Consider the following 18,066-nt stretch of genomic DNA (forward strand, 5'->3'; position numbering starts at 1 on the left):
CTTCATGTTGTCCTCCTGCCCCATGGCTCAGATCTGCAGTAAGATCCCCCATGAAGGACACATCATGTCCTGGGCCCAGTGGAAGTGGGTCACCAAGGTCTGCTGCCAAATGGGAGAAAATGATGGCAAAATAAATGTAGTAACGTGGAAAATGTTGTTACTTTGTGTTTTGCCTGATGCTGGTGGTGTCTTTTTGCTGGACTGGATAATGCTTAATGGATGGGATTAGAGTGTAGGTAAAATTTAAGCATCCCAGTATGAATTTAGAGCCTACAGAAAGGATATTAACCCTTGACTGCCTGCGTCACCAACGTGCCCCACCTCAGGAAAAACAGAATATTAATGTGGTCCGTCCTTTAAAAACATTTACTTAGTGTTTTTTTTTTTTGTTTGTTTGTTTGTTTTTCATCTGTCCATTTTATATTTTTTTAATCTGGATTAAAGTGAAAAGCAGAGACAGGCAGAAGATGAACTGTAAACCCCAGAACAAGACTCCACTCCTTGTGGTGGCCAATTTCCTCAGATAACCCTGCTGAATCATTTGCGGAGGATTTTTTTCAAAGCAGCACAGACTGCTCAAAATAAATTAGACCTCATAAGCCCTTTTGCCCTTCATAACTTTGCAAGGCTTTCATGTGTTAGGTGTTTTGCTTTTTCTCCTTTTGATTTCACTGTAATTTATAATCATCAGGAATATACAAAACATTTCACAGTGGCCAGCCAGTTAATGAGTGTTAAGATTTATTATTTACTGTACTATGCTACTGTGTGTTAAGAACCTCAGATGAAGAGGTAATGCACACAAAATCTCCTGTTTCATCTAACACAAAAGAGCGCTCTTAAACTTGCAAAATCCATCAGGTTATTTCAGGGTGAATGCTCAATATGATATTGCTCTGCTAGGGTTGACTGCAAGGACCTTTTATGAAAGGTTTGCTTGCAATCATCTCTCTGCCTGGAAAAGCTGTTTGGGACAAAATATTGCAGTTTGAGATTATTTTTTATTTTATTTTATATATATATATATATAAGTAATTGGATGAAGTCAAAGAAGGGCAAATGTCAAGGACTCAGTAAACTCAACAGGAATGGCTGGAGGCACTGGTTACTGAGAGGGATCAGCAGAATATACGGTGGGAAGCTGTACCCCTCTCCTCTCCCGTTTCCAACATGCCTCTTTCATATTTGTAAGCTGTTTGATTAATTTGTGTCTGTTTGATTAAATCTTGTATGTACTCAACAAATTTTTGTTGAAATGTATTTCAAAAAGACATGAGAGCTCCACCTAGTTCCAACCATCAAGTGGGAGTTTCACATATTTTATTTCAAAGCCATGAATATTTCTTCATCTGCACACAAAGCACTGTGTTGGTTAGTTGCTCAGAGAAACTGAAAACATGTTTTGGTAAAATATGGCCGCATCTTTGACTTTTCTGGGGCTCACAGTTATCCTTAAAAAATGTAATGTGTTGCTAATAATGCTGATATTCTCTTCTTTGTCTTTCATATAACAAGGAAGATCACTAAATAATTTATCTTCCCTGCCTTTTTTCCTAGAGTGTGCTTCCCTGAGGAGCTGCAAGGCACGATTCCTGACCTAGCATTGCTGCAAACCTTTCTCTGAGTGACCTGTGCTGTTGCGTGCTCTGAGCTCAGCTTTCTGAGCAACTTTGTTCTACCCTTCCCCATTTGCTTAATTATTTATGTCTGACCCAGATTGTTTATATTTACATTTTCATTGTTGGTTGTGCATGCAATATAACACACCTTGTGGGCTGTGTGTTCCACTCCTCTGCCTTTACACTTTGTGCTGAAGCCATACAAAAAAACACATGCTTGAACATGCCCGTGCAAATCAGATGTTGAGCCAAAATAATATAGTCCTTAATTATGGGTGTAAGTCAAGTGAAAACCTGATTTTTCTAATCAGGTGTTAAACACAGTTTAGTTTTAAAGAAGAGAGTAAATTTATGATGATTTACAGTACATTTTTGAACAGAGGTAGTTTCTTTAAAAGACATGATTTTCAAAGAAAGTGTGAATTGCATTCATAATTTTTGCTGGATCATTTTTTTCTGCCAAGTGCAGGTGTCCAACATTCACTTTCTCTTCCACCCTCCTCTGCATTTTGTGTTTATTATCCAAATGCATCTGAGAGCCTTGTCAAATTCTTTTAAAGCACCATGCACCCTTGGATGCACCTGCTGAGCCCTCCCCATTCTCTAAATGAGCTGTTTATAGCAGCGTTCAGCATGAAATGCAAGCAAATACAATCAGTGGAGTGATGTATTTTGACATTTGGAAAGACCTAGAAGCTAGGAGCACTCTGCCAATTTCACGGCGGTGCCATGTTGGGGCTTGTGCTGGTGCGGCCACTCCATCGAGGCTCCCCAGCAGGGTTCACTGCCTCACCAGCACCAGGTTTGCTGGGTTTATGTCTCTCAGTCCATCCATTGATGATTTCTGCCACACAGGCCACTCATGGGCATGCTCAGAGCCCCAAATCTCTGCCTAGAGCCAAGTCCCAGCATCTTACATCTTGGGTGTACTCCTTGTTGGAACAGCTGCAGATGATTTGCAAAGTATCCCTGAAACAGAAAGCCTTAAAAATAATTTGCTCAATATATGGTGACTCTCAGTGTCACTTCAATAATGTTGAAATTATTTCAAATTGAAATTTTCCTATTAAAAAAATATAGAGGGACATTTAATTTTATAGACTTTTCTTACCTTCTAATGAAATATTTGTATATTACCATTGCAGTGGAGAATTTCAATTAAGGTATAATACATACATATGTATATATCAGAAAAAAAAAACAACAACAGCAACATTATGGACAACTTCTGGTTAGTTCAGAGTAGAACACTGTATTCTATTTTCTATATTAAATGTTTTATGCTTGTTGCAGTTAAACAACACTTTTCAAGAACATAAACAAGCTATTCTTGTTTTATTATTCAAACTGTCATACATTTTCCAAGTTGTCTCTATGTACTGGAAAACACGTTATGGAAAATAAATTATTTTAATCCATGTTAAGCAGCAGCTGATTATAATGATTTTTAAATAATTCAAGTCAGCTGTAAACTAAGTATTTTTTTTTCTTAGCTATTATGTCATAACAGCATATTGCATTATGCACCAGTAATTCTGATATCAAAAAATAATACAGAAATAGCAAAAATATTATACGAAGACTTGTGTCTAGTGACTTGTGTGTACTTGGTGCAGGTGATGCACCACAGACCTTATTCAAAGCACACCCTTCGATGCACACCTTCAGAAAATATGCAAGGATCAAAGCAGACAAAAAAATAACAGCTCGGGTTTGTGTGAGCCATGCTCTTTAGTTTAACTTATCTCACTGTGGTGGCCATGTTTGCATTACTAACCACTGAAAGTGCTACAATTTATTAGATTTTAAAGTTCTGTCATGAGGAACATCTAGAGTGTGCCATAGGGAAGAAGAGCTTCATCTCCTTGAGACAACAGCCACAACACTGGCACTGAGCACACGGGGATAGTAGGCTCTGCTGATGAGCACAATGTCAGCACAGGATTTACTCCACATTTCAGTTCCTGTCTCCAATACACCCACACCGTACATTTATAATGTTCCTTTCCACAGAGGTTTATCTCTAACAGCAGCTAAAAGCTCTTCACAAGTTCCACCAACTTCCACCTTCATCAATTACCCATCTCACTGAAGAAAGTACATGTTTCAGCCCTGTTGTTCCTCATCTTTTATTTCTTCAAACTACAGGGCCACAGAGCAAATATCCAGGACTTGTGACATTTCTATCCTGGTAAACACTGGGAAAGTAAAGGCCATAGATCTGATTTCTATCACAGAACCACTTCTAATACAGAAGGGCTGTGGAATAACAGTAGGGCAATGCCATTTCTTTTGTGAGGGCTCTGCCTGTAATCTGAAGGCATCATTTGCTCTGCAGCAAGCCACAGTATGGAAAGAGCCACAGAGGAGGTGTGGCGTATAGTTTCTCACCTCAGAGGCAGAAGTGCTGTGCAATGGTCTGGCACCAGAAGTGGGAAATCCACCCGTGGGGTCGCATCCTGCATGGCACGCGTGCTGCCAGGAGCCACATGGGATGTGCGCCGTGAGGACATGCAGCTGGGGATCATGACAGAGGGATGTGCCAGAGCCTCAGCTCACTTGGCCACCTCAGTTAGGGTCCTGTGGTGACATCCTCATGTGGTGCATCCATCTGGGGCAGCAGTGCCAGCAGCTCTCTGATGGCTGCCTCCAAGCATCACCGGGAGGAGGAGGCTGTGCAGACAGACTGTAACTGGGTCCTGGAAAATAAATCCATTTTGAAAGCACAGATAGCCACGAGAAATCAGGAAATGGGCAGTTACTCAGCAGGCAGAATAGTCCACTCCAGGCAGCCAACACATCCAGGCTCATGGGCATCTGTAACCAGGCTGTATTTTTCTTTTATATTGCAATCAGTGGTGAAGAAAAAACACAAAACACTTATATTTTTCTGCAAGTGATGTGTGCAATTCATTTCTTGGTGCAGTGAGAAGAGTAATGTGGCACCTGTGGCCATTCCTGGCTGCAGGGGACTAATTAACCCCAGTGATTACCTGGTTCACTTTGAAACATAAGCTGCTTTTCTTCACCACAAGTCAATCTCTGTAACATATAAAATCTGTTATGTCCACTTAGGGACGGACACTTTTTGATATACTTAAAAGGGGGAGGATGCTTTCTGACACATCACCAAACAAGAGTTTTCAGAGTTATTTTTTTTTTTTCCCCTCTGCAGCCCTGGAAGTGCCAGACCTCTCCATTTCCCTTGCAGCTGCATTAACCGGCCATTTCTTCTCAATTAGGAAGAAGAAATCATCTGGCATAGTCTGTTCCTGGTGCAATGGACTGAAAAATATCACATTATTTATTTTGGATTAACTGAATGAGGCTGGAAAGATTCATTTCTTCTCAGTCTGCTTTGACAATGTAATTTGTTACGTGGCATTTAATTCTACAAGGTAGAATTAAGCTGGGAAAATGGAGGATATCAGACACTGTCTGCAATGGAGTTCAGTGCCTGTGAAGGACTGGGTGTCCTGGAACCCCATGGGCTGGACCAATAAGCCATGGGACATGAGCCATACACCTTTATTTTGTAAGTGGAAAAACATTATTTCCATATGACCCTATTTTATTTTATTTTATTTTATTTTATTTTATTTTATTTTATTTTATTTTATTTTATTTTATTTTATTTTATTTTATTTTATTTTATTTTATTTTATTTTATTTTATTTGTGGCTATTCCCATCTATAACACCAGTTACAGAGATTTCAGCAACAGAGACCTATCTACTAAACGTGCACTGAATTAAATGCCAGTCAAAACCTCTATTAGTTCAAAGCAATTTATCAGGGGGTGAATCAGCAGACAGAGGTTCAGGAGATCTGGATAATGTTTTGAGCCTTGCCTTCAGGCTGTCTCTCTTTTATACTTGTCATTTTGTCTCCATCATCTGCATTGACCATTAACACCTCGGGGACAGGACCATCCCCTTCCTTCCTTCCTTCCTTCCTTCCTTCCTTCCTTCCTTCCTTCCTTCCTTCCTTCCTTCCTTCCTTCCTTCCTTCCTTCCTTCCTTCCTTCCTTCCTTCCTTCCTTCCTTCCTTCCTTCCTTCCTTCCTTCCTTCCTTCCTTCCTTCCTTCCTTCCTTCCTTCCTTCCTTCCTTCCTTCCTTCCTTCCTTCCTTTTCCAGTTTAAAATATCTTCTTACTGAAAAGAAAAAGCTGTGAGAAACCCTGGTATGTCACCTGTCCAACCCTGCAGCCACAAGGCAACTCACCTCTGTATAAACCATTGCTGACACATGCTCATCTGACTTTGCACTTCTTCATATAGAATTGCTTCCTACTTTTCCACACCATTTCTCCAATTTGTCACACTTACATTGAAGTCCAGGCATTTCCTTCAAAGTGCTTGCAGTCCCTCCTGGCTACATACCAGCTGCCCCTTAGTACCTATTCTCCCTTTTCCAGCATCTCAAGCACTATAGAAAATACTGGTATGCCCTGGACTTTATACAGACCTCTGAACCCTCATTTATTACAATTTTCTGGCTTGACACTAAATCTCTGATAATTATTTCTTGAGTGCAGGTTAGGCAACAACATTATAGTGGCTCCAAGAACACGTTACTACAGTCTGATTTTAAAAATGCCAGGGGAAACAAGGGGTCAAAAGCCCTACCACACTTATGTTATCTGACATCTTGTGATTTTCTGTTTTCCATCAGGCTTCTTGCACTGCCTGGGAAGAAAAATGAGGTAACTCTGCCATGCTTCATTCTTAAGAAATCCATATGGGTTGTGGTTTTTGGTGCTTATAGATAACACGCTTCTATGTTCCAGAAATTAAATCGAGGCTGGTGGATCCATAGTTTTCCCAGTTTTCCTTTCCTCTTCTTAAATAAATGCAAGAATTTTGCTGCTTTCCAGTTTTTAAATAATATCTGTTAATTGTTTTGAAACTGCGTTGCACCTTAGTGTTTGGGTTTTGTCTGGACGTTTTGTAAGAAATTCCTGCCTCACAGCACCTCTTGCCTCTCTGTCTTTCTCTACCCTGTTTCATTGATACTTTTTCCTGCCCTCAATCCACACTTAGCCCTCTCCCACACATATAAGTACAGTTGCTGAGGTCAGCCTGTAAACTGTGTCGATGCAATTTTGCCAGTGAAAAAATCACACTCTCTCTCTTTATTTGAGAAGGACTATTTTAACCCTAGGTGTATCAGCAGTCTGGTTTGTAGAGCAGAAGTGTGGAAGAGATGAGCAGCCAAGAGATGTTGCCACTGGCCAGCTTCAAGGCATGGCCTCTTCCAGTGCCCTGGGCACTCAAAGACGAACATCATCGGTGCTAGACAATCAGAAAAAACAGGGCAACCCTCCAAGTTTGCATCTCTACCTGCAGTTATAGTTAAGAGCATTTTTGAATGGAGTTATAAGCAAAGGAGCTACTGCAAAATGTCTAGAAAGGAGTGGGTTGCCTGGCAGACCAAAGCAAGATTTGGTGCTGGGAGGGCAGTGTCTCTAAGAGAGAAAGAAGCTGTCTATTCCTCTGTTCTGGTCGCCTGCCAAAGAGAGCACCTGGACATCTAACAAAGGCTGGCAGCTGGGAGGACAAGTGTGGGGCCAATATAGCCTGCTTGTGAGGCCATTAAAGAGCAGCTGGGTGTGAAAAGATAAACCTGTGATGCTGCCAAGCTCAGCCAGACCAGTGGCATGATGAACTTCCCAGTTGGTAATCCATGCATTACTGCAGGGCTGCCTGTGGAGGCTTTGTCATTTTTTTTCCAACATATTAAGCCATTATAGGTGAGAATATGAACAAACTTTCATTTCTTAACCTGTCTCTTTCTCAACCTTTTCTTTTTTATGTGAAAATTTACTGCAAATCTTATGAGATCTGTTGTACTGGGCTAGTTCTCTTGTTCCAACGTCCTCTGGTGTCACTGTATTGCAGCCCTGGCAAAGCGAGCTCTGGGGTGACTTGTTTATTTACGTGGAAATGCACATTTGATAATTCCCACTGCACGTACCTGGGCTGATAAGCCTCCCAGAGGCTGATGTGAGGGAGGAACCTGTAGCTAGCTTGGAGCTCATAGATCCGAGGATGATTCACAATGATAAGTCCTTCTAGACATGAGCTAACTCTCTGCAAAACCAGTTTCCAGAGCACGGTGGGATTATTGTGCAGAGATACCCTGGCTGACCCTGCATGGAGCTGAATGTATTAATCTGGGCTAATACGCTCCCCAGATAAGTCAAATACCAAATTAATCAGGCAAATATCCACACTGGTGGATCTATATCCAGTGTAGCTGGCTCATTGAGAGCTGATTGCAGACAGATTTCTGAGAGGTCTGAATCAACTGGACCTTAAATAAAGTGAAAATCCTGCAAAGTCTGAAAAGAATGAAGTTCCCCAGGTTTTGGGATTTTTGAAAAGCATAAATACTAACTTGTTCATTTCAGTTGCATTTTGCTTGCAAAATAATCCTTAAATCAGAAATCTATTTTAAAAGGGGATGAATAATGCATATTTTACATTTAGAGAACGAACTACATTGGGAATCTCAAAATATTTTGCAGACACTGAAGGGTAAAGCTTTCCAGTAGACCTCAAAAGGAGGTAAAATTATAACATTATAGGCACTTAATAGGTGGGAGGACCGGTCGTTGTAGGACCCACAGGAAAATCTGTACAAAGCTGAAAATAGCATACAAGTCTTCCAAAATTCTTAGCATTTTCTGCCTTGTTTCATGTCAGCATGCTAATTCTCTGACATATTTAGATTGCCATAAAATACTTTGTTTTTCAGATGATAAAGAGAGCTAATTCTCCTTTAAACAAATGACTTTTCAATCTCTATAAATTAGGAAGCAGGCAGCATTTCCTCCAGCTGCCATCCAGCAATTACACCATTTGGAAATGGTACACAGTGATTTGTGATAGTGTAATCCCTTTGGGGTGTGGAAGTAGCTCCAGAGTCAGGCTTGATTAGAAATGCCCAGTTGACTGCCAGGGACACATTTCAAGCAGGCTTATTGTGGGGAGCTGATATAGTTGTAAGCACAAGTCAAACAGCCAAACCTATAAACAACCCAATCTGCATTTGCAAAGCTAAACTGTGCAGCTCTAAACCCATTTTCTGCCCTAAAGAGTGCCACATGCCAAGCACATAGCTAGAAAACCCATTCCTCGTGTACGCTCAGAACAGAGAGCGATGTTAATCCGGGGAGCTCATCAGTATTTGCAGACTGTCAGCTTTAAGCTCGGGGTGTCATTGCACGAGGAGCACATTTTAAACCCTATGAAACGCATATCCACGAACTCTTCTGCATATCCACAAAAAGCTAATACAAAAACCCACTCCAAAGACAAAGCTAGGCTTTTAAAACCTGTGCCAGAGCCTTCAAATTCTCTCTGCTCACTTGAAATCCATCTTTAAATTCCATGTTGTTTTTTCTGTCTTTGCTTAACATAAGACAAAGAGCAGACAGACAGAAGAAATGACAACAGGAACATTTCCTCGTGTTGTCTCTCAAAATCTTATGCATTACATAGATTTTTTTTTCTTAGAGAGAGACAACTGAAAGGTATTTTAAGAACTGAAAACAAAATTATTGAGGATGTCAGCAGTTGAAAAATGAAGCAGATTCCTATTCAGGCAACTGGCCTGGGGATGCTGAGGCTGATGTGTGTGAACTCTGCTTTCCTGGGTGTGCTCTTAGCACAAATCCCACCAGGTCCTTTCCAACAGTCTGCATGCAGCTGATGTAAAGTCCTCTGGCCAGCCACCGAAGGATGCAACTTGCAGACGAGTAAACCTGTTGTAAGCTGCTGCTCTGTCCTGGCAAGCAGGTACACTGGATGTTCCTCTGCAGTTATGAAACCTACTGGATGTGGTTGGAAAGCTAGCATAAGAGGACAGTGAACTACAGGTCCTACCAGCTACCTTGTGGAGACAAGGGGCTGCTTTCTACAACCACTGCAGCTCCTCAGGTCTAGTTGAAAATTCACTGGGGGAAAAAAAGGGGAAAAGGGGGAGGTTTTTGTTCCTTGATCGCTCTGACAGTCCAGCCAGTGCAGCGTAACTATAACTGCAATGCAGTGCTACTAATGAGATCTGGATCACAGTGAGCTACCACATTAATAGCCTGGCTCGAATTTCCATTTCAAGTTTGCATTTATTTATTCACTTTCCTAATTCTAACATATTAATATGGCACCGGACATATCCACTGGAAAAAAACCACACTTCTGACTCTGAGGGGAAAGATGGCAGGGCTTGTGGAGTGGATGGTAGCATCTCCTTAACCTTGGTCTACGAGGAATTCAGCATCTTGTCAACTTTACTTTCAAAAATTGTACTCCCGATCAGCATCATTCATGGAAATTGCCCTAGCTATCACACCACCTACTCACACTCATTCACCCAGAGCTCATGTCTCAGTTGGAAGCTGCTTCAAAAAACCACCTTGGTTCAGTTCTCCCTCTTGAAAAATATTGTTTAATCATTCTTGGAGGTAAGTGGCAGGGCCAGGTTTTGCCTCTTGCAGGGTGTCCTGCGTATCTGGTAGAAGTGCAAGGGCCCTGAGCTGAGTTATTTTAAGACAAGTCATGTTGATCCAAAATATTCCATTGTGGAGGTGAGGGGGGTATTTTTAATCCATTAAGATGCTAGTTATGATTACTATATGAAACAACTAATCTCCTCTGCCAGGGCCTCAAACAGCATGCCATGCAGCCCAGACCTCAGTCTCTGTAAAGCTGAACATCTTTCTCTGCATACAAATTGCCTTTGTTTCTCTTTTGGTGAAAATCCTCATATTTTCATCTCAAATCTCTTCTCAGAGGTGTAATTATTTAGGGTTGTTTACTACGTTCCTTAGCTGAAACAAGCAACAGCTTTGCCAAGAGTGTTCTCCCTCTTGCCTCCGCATCAGGAGGAGTTTAATGTGCTGACAGTATCCAATATGGTCTTCCCTGATGAGCCAAAGCAAGTTTTCCAAGGGCTTTTCACAGAAGGTGGCACTGATCCAACCCCAAGGGCGCTTTTTTTCGTAAATGCATATTATGTAAAACATGAAAGTCACTCACCTTTGAGGAATCCAGCCCAGCCCAGCTCAGCTTCCTCTCAGGTTGCTATTTTGTGATGAACAAAGGTGAAGCCAAAACTCCTGTGCCCTACAGTGAGGATTTGGGGGCCACATACCGCTTCCAGTCTTGTGCAGGCCTGAAATTTGGAGCAGAGCTTATCGTTTGCATGTGTCCTGAAACCATAACAGATAAACATCTCAATACTGCATAGCAGAAGCACTACATCAGGGGGCCTTGAACTCTCCCAGAATGAAAAAGAGGTGATGTTTTTACTCAGATTTCATGAACAGGAAAATTGTCATCCCTTTTGCTTACTCCACCTGCAGACACAGCTCACCTGGACAAGCCAATAGATGGAGAGGCATCCCAGCTTCAGGACTGAAGTTCCACACCTGCCCTTGCAAACAGAGGTTAGTGCTGCTTTTTTTCTACTGTTCTATTTTACAGCCCACTTAAATGCAGGAGATCATCTTCTGAGAATTACTCCCACACTTGGACTGGCATGAGCAGAGATAAAATAAAGATAGGAATTTTCTTTATCGTGAAACTTTTTATTCTCTTTCAATTTTCCTTTTTATTTCCTCCTATATTTATTTCTACTTTACATTTTCATTCACTTTTTTTTCACATTTTGTGTTTCTCTTCATACTTCCTTCTCACCTGTGTAGTGGTGGGTGGTGGATTTCCAGGTAAAACGTCTTTCCTTCAACTTGAACATAAGTGACCACGGGCTCCTCCTGGTTCAGATATGTGCTTTAATGTTAGGCTGGAGCAGATGTTGGTTCCTCATGGGAGTTCAAGATTTCAGCATCCCTCTGCTTTGCTTGAGTAGGCTGTTGGTGAGGAAGCTGCAGCAGTTGAAGAGCAAGAGGTGGTGCTGTTGTACTCATGGCACACAGCTGGGGAGCTGGCTATGCTGCCACAAGGACAACTTTTTTGGCATGGTGGGCCACCTTAAGGTGCTTGAAGTTGACCTCTTCCATCATCCAGCATCTTTGTATTTGTTCCTATTGTTCATTTTACCTACAGTACTTTCTGATAAAAGAAATGACAGTGGCAGACAAGGTTCTACACTGAAATTAAACACAGCTGACCTTCATGTGTACGCTCACACAAAGTAATTTTCCCCCCTTGCCCATGAAGTTGCAGAAACACCAGTAAGTCTGGCTGAATCTGAGTAGTAGCAATCCAAGGGGTAAAAAGAACAGCAAACCACTCATGAATAAAACTTCTTTCCCTTGTACCTTGAGGAAGGAACCATTGTGCCACAGATAACATCTCAGTGCACAGCACACTGTGCTTTTGAGGGACTTGATGGTGGGGGTCAACAAGAAGTGCAAGTACCTGGCTGGTATTAGTGCAAAAAAGCCTCTCTGCCCCTTAAGTCTCTGTGCCCAAAACAGCACAGGGCAAGGAGACGTTATTATATATCATAGGTGCATATAAATGCTTACTATACTATGTTATTTGTGTCCCATTTTGTTATTACATTATATGTTGTGTTGCCTTATATTATGTTACAGGAATTTATGTTAGCTTATGTAAGGGGAAATCAGCATTTCAAAATGCATCCCAGCCACTGTCTACACAGGGTCAGTATTTTTCTCTTACTGCTTGGGCATGTGCTAAAGCAGCAACTAAAAAGTGCAGCCAGGACCAGTCTGGTTGTGTCACGCACTGTGAGCAAAGAAAGAAGGGGACAACCCTGTGGCTTGCTGCAAGATGTCAGGGCTTGCCACCAGGAATGATGAAGGCAAAGGGGAAAGGGAAGAGCAGACAGCCCAGATCTACCAGGCTTTTGATGCCATTTTTCACCGTACAGCAAGAAATTGCAGCCCTGTTGCTCATCCTGGAAGGTGTCACAGATCCTCTTTCTGCCCAAAGCCTTCCCAAGCACCTTTGTTGCACTGGCGAGATGGGAGCCAGGATGAGGCCCCACCTGAAGATGAACATCGCACTCATTGTGCTCAGCTCTGACGTGCTGAGCATCGCAAGCCAGCTGCATCTCAGCTGCCTCCAGAGCAGGGCTCTGTGTCCCATGGCACATGTGGAAACAAGGCAGTGCTGCCCCCAGATCACACCACCCCATCCTCTTCACACAGCCCTCCAGCACCGGCAGGTGTGCCGGGGCATGTGTCAGTGTTAGGAAAAGGCAGACAGGGAGGAGAGATGATAGTAGCCCTGCTGTGCTTTGTTTTGGGACACTGCAGCTGGATGGGAGCACACTGATGGGACAGCAGACCCCAGCCGTCCCAGAACTTCACCCTTGCTGTCACACATTTTCTGTTCCCATGCAGCTCCAAAACCAGGATCCTGGGGGTCCCTGGACTATTTGGCCTCTGGGATGCCAGCTGAGAGGTTAGAGGTGGAGAGTGCTGGTGTAGCCCAGGGACGTGATATTCTCCTGGCAGCTTGCCTGCACTGCAGCAAGGACTGGAGCCATTGCCTCCCTCTCCTCCCTCTCAGCCAGCAGTGACAAGACCAGCAGTGTGCAAGAGCACCCAGCTCACAGGTGCAGCACAGACTTGTCTGGGTTTGCATACTTCACACCTCCAGGACTTTACTTGCCAGCTGCTCTCAGCTCTGTCGGCTTTCTTACCGCTCCAAAACCTCAAACTGCAATTTCTCTGCACCTACTGACTTTCAAGGTCTCATGTCAAAGCCATGTAAAAGTACTGAGTTTTTTCAGGTCCCCAAAACCAAACAAACAATAACAACAACAACAACAAAAAAAAAAAAAACCAACAACCCATAAACCAGCCTTATAACTCACAACTGAACAGAGTTTCACCCCAAGTTAATACAGTTTTATAGAGAGGTTTGAACCAGGTGACTTTTGCATGGGTTCATTCAAAGCATCTTTAGAACATCAATTAATCATAGCTCTTCCGTAAAGCATAGCTTTATATTTTGGATTTTTCCACTGCTGAGTGAAGGATATATGAAATGAAAAAATACTATAAGAACTTAAAGGCTTTAAGTATCTTTTTAGAAGTTTAGCTAGGCATTATGGATTTCTGGACAAGGTTAAAGTAGAACAAGTGCAGCAGCCTGTGGAGGAGCTGGAAAGCTGGGAAGAGCACTGATGAAAGTCAGGGCCAAGAGCAAAGGACCTGAGTTCACCCAAAGAAGGCAAGGGAAGACAAAAATCCTGGCTGGTGCTCCACGGTAGTCTTAGGCAGGAGAAAAGTCAGAAGATTGATCTTTATCTGGAGTAAAATACAGGATGGAAGATTTTATTTCCTCACTTGCAATGAAAAGAGAAACTCTCTCATTCAATGGAAGGAAAATGGGCAGCAGGATTAAAATCATAAATGAAATGGGGAACCCGAGCAGCTCCATTATTCATGGCTACACACCCTGCTTTCCTTAGAAATCACGGCCAGAGGCTCAGTGTTTATTGAAACACCTCAGGAGCTGGAGGGCTGCATGAAGAGAGAAATCCCGAGGAACAAGATGTGTTTCTGGTGACAGCAGCTTCCTGAGTTTGGAGTGAGAGGCATCATAAAATGGTGCAGGCTTTTGTCTTGCTCAAGAAACACCTGTCTATGCTGCAGCGGCAGGTGCATTGAACAGCATCGTTGAGGAATCCTGTTCAGGGAGGCAATCCCAGAGAGGCAACCCGTGAGATACTTCAGAGATCTTACTTCTGCAAGGATGAAGACCAGTTTCAGCTCAGAGAACACATCTCTGCATGTGTTTCTTGGACCTGAGGTTTATCACAGACCCTCTGCTGCTCCTCCAGGTCTTCACACCTGGCTCCAGCTGGTTTCCCTGGGTGGCATCCTGGAGCCCTGCCGGCCAGATGTCGGCTTTGAGGAGGTGTTCTGGAAAACAGCCACATTCCGGCTCGCACGCACTTGTGGGATCAACACCTCTTTTGCCAGGCACACACCCCAAGCATGATTTCTCTGGGAAATCTGTGCCTTGCCAGCTTACACTACTCCATCAGGGCTGTGCCAAGCACTCCTCCAAGCAGCCTCCAGGGAAGACAGAAGGCACAAGAGAATCTCAGGGGACAGGCACAGAAATGCAGATGGATTTTAAGGCTTTACTATGGTACTGGCTGTCAAGGGGCACAAAGCTGGCCTATGCAATGTGTTGGGTAAAGTTCTACAGCTCTGCAGGTGGGCTAAAGGCAAAACCCAAATGCCTGGCAGTGATACAGCCAGATTTTGGCAGTGGATGGTGGTTTAAACTTGCATTTCATTTCAGGCACAGCCAGCAAATGAGAGAGCACAAAGGTGAGCATTCGTAACTCCCCCTGAGAGGACGCACACCTCATCTGAGACCTCACACAGACAGCTGCTGACTTCTAACCCCAGCCCCTCTGCCAGCAAAGGCACGACATGTCATGGACCACTGCTCAGGGGCATGAGAAATGTCTACACACACCCACGCCATGGGCACAGAAACCTTCCTCCACCCAGCTCCCAGCTGCTGCAGAGAAAAGCACCTTGTAAACACAGAGGACCTGTCTCACTCTGTGACAGTCAAAGCAAGGCATCTTCGTCAGCCCCATGTCCATTGGGTTGGCTCTGAGATGCTCTGTGAGAGCTCTTGAGCACAGCCAGGCTTCTTCAGGGGACACGTATCCCATCCTGATGGTGTGCAGCCAACCCAACATACACCCAGGCACAGCGTGGCCAAGCAGCACCACCACCTCGGCCTCTACACAAGAGTTACGCAGACAGAAATTTCCATAATCACCACAGTCAGTTTTGTTACAGTCTTCTCACTGCCCTACTTCACAGGCGCCATCCACGGGCATTTGCAGTGATGAGACTCATTTGGGAGGTAACCTGTGAAGTCTTTATATGTTTCAGCTGTTCCCAAAATAGAAGCTTTCTTGAATAAGCTGCTGCCTGAGCATGACTGGCCATGCATGAGCCCTTCTAACTTATTAGCATTGAGCCGATTATGTGCTGAAGGATGTGCATTAGCCTCGTAAGCCAGCACTGAAAATCACTGATTTCCACATGGAAACATTGAAGCTTTATGGTCTGTAATTGATGAGTGGGAGTTTGTGAAGGATGTCAAGTGTTACCTTTGTTTTACTGTGAGTCACTATCAATGTTGGCAAGCATAATAAAAGCAGAGGAATGCATTAGGCACCAAATATTGTACTTCTTGCAGTAAAAGACACTAATCAGGGGGATAGAGATGTTATGCTGCCTGTGCAGACTGATGTCCTGGCAATTTGATCGCTTTACTGCTAAGTGCCGTGTCTCAAAGCTCGGCATGTCCATGTATGTCTCATTTGGTCATGCATTTCTGGGGGCAATTTCTAGTATTACAGGGAATAGAATCACACTGAACTTTCTACTTACTTCCAGGTGAAGACAGCAAAGCTGTATACATACATTTTCAAGCACCTGTATGCTCAGAGGTACCTACCTCCCTTATCTCTACAGTGAGCAATCAGTGATGGTTTTATTTCTAAAACAGAAAGTCATTCAAGGGACAGAATATTCAAAAACTTATTACACATCTCAGTACAAGCCCATTTTTACAGCATTGGCTTAGCCTACGATGTTACCTCATAGGAGGTCTCTGCATGGGCAAGCTGGAGGGACACATCTGGTTTATGCCAGTCTCTCACCCGAATCCAATGTGATTCCTGCTACGCTTGGCTGGACTGGCTAAACTCCTGCAGCTACAAGACCTGGGCTCATCAGCTGCCCTAATGACTGGGGAGGCTAGATCCGTGTAACCACAGGCAGTATTTCCTCCAAATCTTGTTGTTGTTGTTTGTTTTCTCCCTGTGAGATGAAATTTGGTCATATCTCCATTCACACTAGGAGACTTAGATGATAGACTCTTTTATGTTCCTTTGCAAATCCCACTGACGGTGAATGTTCTTCTGCCATAAAACCTGATCCAGTTGTCTCCCTCCAAATAGTTAAAGCTCATATGAAAGAACAAATCAGTCATTCTGTGTGTGTTTTCCACTAAATATCAGAAGTCCCAAGCAGTTTATTGAGTGAGTTCAGTCTCTCATAAATGCTTTTCTCACCTATTGAAGAGTCCAATAAGTAATAAAGCGCTGAACATACATCCTATTCAGCCAGAGCATCAATATTTAAGAATATCAATGTTTAATGCTGTCATTTTAATTTCTTTGTATGCTTTGATTTATTTCAGCATACAGGAATAAAATCAGAAACTAATTTAGCTAATGAATTCAGTTAAGCTTTTCTTTTAAAAAGGCAATGGAAATAAATTTGAGGAGGCTTGATGTTTTAAAACTGATCATTTTCAAAGGATAAGGAAGTTGCACTCCAAAGAGGTGTTTTGACCAAATCATAGTCAGCCGTCAGGGGTATTTAGGGACACACAATTTGATTATTATTTTTTTTTTTAACCATAAGCTACAAAGATTTGACATGAATGAATGAGTTCATTAAATTCCCCACACTCTCTTTGCAAACACTGTTGTGGAGTTTCCAGTAAAGTGATAATAGTTAATCCCCAGTTGCATCTATTTTAAAAGTCAATTTTAAACATACATTCAGTGCTGATATGTTTCTCCGTAGGTGGCTTTCTTTTAGCGTAGTCTGCAGTTTACAACTTTACAGCTGATTTCCCTCTGGGATATCAGTTTTCAAGCTTCTTATCTCAATTAGGAAACTGAAACACCTCAGATGAACACGTCAACATTCATAAATTGAGTCTGGATCACTCTTAGTATAACTCAAGCCCATGTAAAAGCAGGATCTGGACACGGAAAGACCAGATACAGTCACATCCAACCTCGTTATAAATACCAGGTAAAATTACTTCTGTCCCAAAAATTACTTCTGTCCCAAAGAACTGTGTCCTTTAACTACTATCAGAAGCCACATTTTTGAAGATTAATTCTAACTCTGCCCTTTGGACTAACAAATCTCTTCCTGGAAACAGGTAGTACCTACCTGGGAAGGGAAGGCAGCTATCAGCCAGCTGGTCTTTGAGCCTCCCCATTTTCATCTCCCTGCACACAAAACCCAGAACTTTTGGCATTTATGTGAGAGAAAGAAGGGGCAAGTCCTCACCAGTATAAGCTCTGGACATCTTTAAGGATAGAGAGACTGAGACCATGTTTTTATCTGAGCATTGATAAGCAACCCCTTGCCAGGGCAGCTTAGCACCCAGCTGAACTAAGCTATGAACAACTTTTACCCCCCAAAAACCTACCACTGTGGTGCATTTTCAAGGGGTGTTATAACTTCTACCATATCTCTTTATTTTTATACTTTGACTGTCTGTTGTTATACCCAGAACAATAGTTTTAGGCTGCTGCCATCTTCTTGATTAAATTTTCATATGCATTATGCTTTCACTATGCAGGAAAACTGTAATTTAAGCTCCAATACACAAAAGTAAATGAAATTAAAAGAAGGAAATAAATAAGATTTCAACTGCACT

The 18,066-nt window shown here is 42.7% G+C and overlaps 1 long non-coding RNA gene across 5 annotated transcripts; it reads right to left on the minus strand.

Annotated features, from left to right (window-relative positions):
- Nucleotides 1–3: 3 nt before the first annotated feature.
- On the minus strand, nucleotides 4–15,585 carry LOC137849539 (uncharacterized). Of its 5 annotated transcripts, XR_011091942.1 has the most exons (5): nucleotides 11,320–15,585; nucleotides 10,997–11,051; nucleotides 10,660–10,795; nucleotides 4,011–4,318; nucleotides 4–102 (listed from the first exon to the last, which is right to left on the minus strand). It is a non-coding gene; the product is annotated as an uncharacterized lncRNA (long non-coding RNA). The 5 variants fall into 5 exon arrangements; XR_011091939.1 differs by lacking the exon at nucleotides 10,997–11,051 and having other exon boundaries at nucleotides 11,320–15,580; XR_011091941.1 differs by lacking the exons at nucleotides 10,660–10,795; nucleotides 10,997–11,051; nucleotides 11,320–15,585 and adding an exon at nucleotides 5,843–9,386 and having other exon boundaries at nucleotides 4–99.
- Between the last annotated feature and the right edge of the window lie 2,481 nt (nucleotides 15,586–18,066).

The sequence above is a fragment of the Anas acuta genome, chromosome 1 (assembly GCF_963932015.1).
Source record: "Anas acuta chromosome 1, bAnaAcu1.1, whole genome shotgun sequence".
In the NCBI taxonomy this organism is placed as follows: Eukaryota; Metazoa; Chordata; class Aves; order Anseriformes; family Anatidae; genus Anas; species Anas acuta.